Here is a 3,586-nt window from a genome sequence, read left to right as displayed (position 1 = left end):
TGGACACCTGCGTAATCAATAATGGGAAAATGTCTTGAAACATGGATCTGAAACATGTCAGTAAACTTTTTGCCGGCCAGATAGGCGCAGTCCTACAGGGATCGTCAGAGAGAACCTGGCGTCACATTATTTATTGCTGCTATATTAGGCTTCACATTCAAGTAGGCCTAGGTCTACAATTTGTCATTGTAATAAATGTATATAATATAGCTGCTCTAGAAGCCTCATAGGCCTACATAACGAAGTAGTGCGTGAATTTAACCAATCAATGATTCAATTCTCCCAAGGGCCTATAATCAAGAACTGCGGTGGTTACGAAATTAGTGATAGGCTGCACGTGGTGTTAATTCCCCATCGTCTCCGCAAAGCCGTTTATCCAGACACCCAGCTAACAATATAACGTTGTGGCAACGTTGTCACAACGTTTCGCTTACGTTGTGATACAACGTTGTGGCAACGTTATTTTGTAAACTCCCCTGAACGTTGCCACAACGTTGTGATACAACGTTGTAATGCAACATTCCTGCAACCATGTGTACACGTTCAAAAGAATATTTAATTTTGTATTTAATTTTCAATTAAAGCAAAAAAGACATGAGCATGAAAGTTGACATGTACATTATTTCACGGGAACATCACAGAATTTTACATTCGTTTAAATTGATAATGCCCATCTGCTCATGAAATGCATAATTTTAGTTTGTATTTTTTTGCCATAAAAACTAAGTTAATATACATTTAAAATATGTTGCACAACTGATAGAGTTCAAAAAATAAAAATAAACACTTAAAATAGTTTGTGACAATTTTTATTTTTACATTATATACAATAAAGGCACATTACAATATACAGGTTTTAAATTTGCATTTTTAATTACAAGAGCTACTTTCAACATCTACGTTAACACAATAAATTAGTTTTTAATACTAGTTAGTTATTTTTAATTCGTGTATAGTTTTGTTGTTAGATGCAGGTTAGGGTTAGGGTTAGGGCAGGTTAAGGGTCTTTGGTGTTTGTCTGCTATTCAATCTGAATCAGTGTCGCACGCTGAATCGGCCTCCTGGTCCCGACGTGTACGGTTCTGAAACACACAAAGCATGCTAATTATTGTACTAGAATGCAATGGATATGGCTGTTTAGATGTAGCAGTATGCCATCCACAAATATTTGTTGATAAAATTTATACCCATATTGTACAGAACAATCGAATATATATTGCTCATTTTTTTCTACCAAATAATTTCCATACTAGCCATACAAAATATATCAAATAACTCTACAGAATCGAATGCAAAAAAATATGCTAAGAATATGCGATTTGTTATTTTTCCTGTTTCCAAATCACATATATTTTGTAAAAATCTAATATATCGTTGTGAAATTGAAAATATTGAACTGACAGAATCTAATATTGGATCGCTCCAGAGGCAGGAAACTCAAACGTCTTAACGCTCCCGTTGAAATGATATATAACCGTTAAATGGTTTTATTTAATCTGGATGTAATCTATCGAATTCATGCGGAAAGTCACACGAACACCACAGGTCAACGTCATCGCTGTCGAATGGTTTGAAGCATGACAAATGTTTCTATGTAAACAACGTGTATCCGTGTGCCACGGCCGCCGCACGTTACGTATACACAACGTGTCGTCTCGTGATTAAATCCAAACCAAACGCATCTATGCGTAATGTCATACGAACGCCACACACTGCACATTGATCTCGCTGTCTCTTCATGCAAAAATGCTAAGTATATACTTGTCAATCGACGCATAAAGTCAAGGCGCATCAGATGTCATCTATCGAACTCGCTCCATTTGGCGAGTACCGTTTATGGACGCAAATGCTAGACATATTATTTTAAACTGTTCCATTCACTCTGTACTATAAACTTACTTCTTGGCGGGAACAGTAAAGACGTGCTCGCGTTCATAATGCCTGGCAAAATCACCATAACCACGAGACTCAACTCATCCTTTCGCTGCCAGATGAAAAACTACAGCTTTTCCACAAATATGGCCAAGTAATCTGCCACGAGAGCCGCAAGTGCTTGTGGGAAACTCACGTGATTAACACTACGGTGGCTCCAACGTAGCAAACTCAAATACTCAGCGAAACAAATATTGTTACAAATAACTTTCTGTAGAATGACATAAAATACTTCTTCACTTGAAGTGCAGTAGATGGGAAATAAAAAAGCATGACAATGTTTTTTTCTACATTTCACACATCTCACAATTAAGTGCATCTGCATGAGTAAAGACATATGTATGAATACAATTTTTCCATCATTCTTACCATGTTTTTTTGATCCCCCTGGTTTGGGTGGTGCATGTTTCAGTGTCTCGGCAATGCACTCCTCAATTTCGAATTCTCTGGCCTTATGAGCTCTGATGCAGGCTTCTGAATAAAAGGCTTAGAAATAAACTGAACAGTTTTTCTGTTGAAAAAAGCAGAGCATATCATGTATAAGTTAGCTAAAAGCGTTATAAATTTATAGAGTTATAGAACATTAACGTATGCTATCAGGGCATAAAAATCTTGCAACAAACTTGCTGACACTGTTATTGATAAATAACATTAGGCTTGTCCAGTATTAGAACATATTAGCAAACCACCCAATTGAAAATCCCCAGGGACACACATCTGCATAGCCCACGAGGCCAAAAAACAAGCAATTGTCTGCTTTATGAAAACACACCATCAGCAGGTCCACTCTCTGAAAACTCATAGCGACTTGGAACCTTTCTTTTTCTTGTGCATGGCTCCTCCTCACCACCAGATTCCAAATTTGATGTCTCCTCTGCCAACCTGGCTTGCTTCAGGGCTTTCCCATAGCTTTCTACATGTAAAAAAAAGACATGCTCGTTCAACAAAAATTTCAATAAAAAATGCATTGGCCATAGATGATACACAAATGTTATGTACACAAATATAAGGTTAAATTTTACCTGTGTATGAAAACACTGATCTTGTGCTTAGTCCATTTCTCCTTGTCCGGCAATTCCTCTCTCCTTACACGTACAGATCCGTTGTTTGTGGGCCAGTAGCAGTACAGAACCTGAAGATATAAAAAATTATATAATTATAGTGTTGTAGTATAATTATACATGTAATTTAACTTTTTATCAATGTCTCAGACCTTTTCTAATACAAGACATAAAGCCGTGTTCACACGTAGCAAGAAATCCGGTATTTAGCGTTCACACGAGGCAAGATGCGCGGTCCATAGATAGACGGTATCTAAACAGTCCATCCGGTATTTGATGTAAATACGGCGGCTTCCCAGACCCGAATAATTTGCCGTGCTTGACATATACCGGAATTTCTGAAGCCGGTATTTTATAGACTGGTCCGCGCTCGACAGTTCGCAGTGTAACGCGAGTGGAACTGTCGAGCGCGGACCAGTCTACGTATTTTATCGCAGTTGTGCGCATTGGATTGTTTATTTCGCATTGTTTGCTTGATGTTTAAAGCTGCTCGCAGCTCGCAAATACCGTATTTCTGGAGCCGCGAATCAGCGTAGTGAACGCTCGCCCACGTATTTGTCTCAGATTCGGTATTTCGCAAATACCGTATTTCA

The 3,586-nt window shown here is 38.1% G+C and overlaps 1 long non-coding RNA gene across 1 annotated transcript; it reads right to left on the bottom strand.

Moving 5' to 3' along the window:
• Window positions 1-428: 428 nt before the first annotated feature.
• Window positions 429-2,989, bottom strand: LOC106813869. The gene is made up of 3 exons (XR_001394518.1): window positions 2,955-2,989; window positions 2,302-2,845; window positions 429-1,082 (listed from the first exon to the last, which is right to left on the bottom strand). It is a non-coding gene; the product is annotated as an uncharacterized LOC106813869 (long non-coding RNA).
• Between the last annotated feature and the right edge of the window lie 597 nt (window positions 2,990-3,586).

The sequence above is a fragment of the Priapulus caudatus genome, unplaced genomic scaffold (assembly GCF_000485595.1).
Source record: "Priapulus caudatus unplaced genomic scaffold, Priapulus_caudatus-5.0.1 Scaffold837, whole genome shotgun sequence".
Classification (NCBI taxonomy): domain Eukaryota; kingdom Metazoa; phylum Priapulida; class Priapulimorpha; order Priapulimorphida; family Priapulidae; genus Priapulus; species Priapulus caudatus.
Note: the sequence above shows the minus strand (reverse complement) of the source record. Positions and strands in the feature narration are given on the sequence as shown.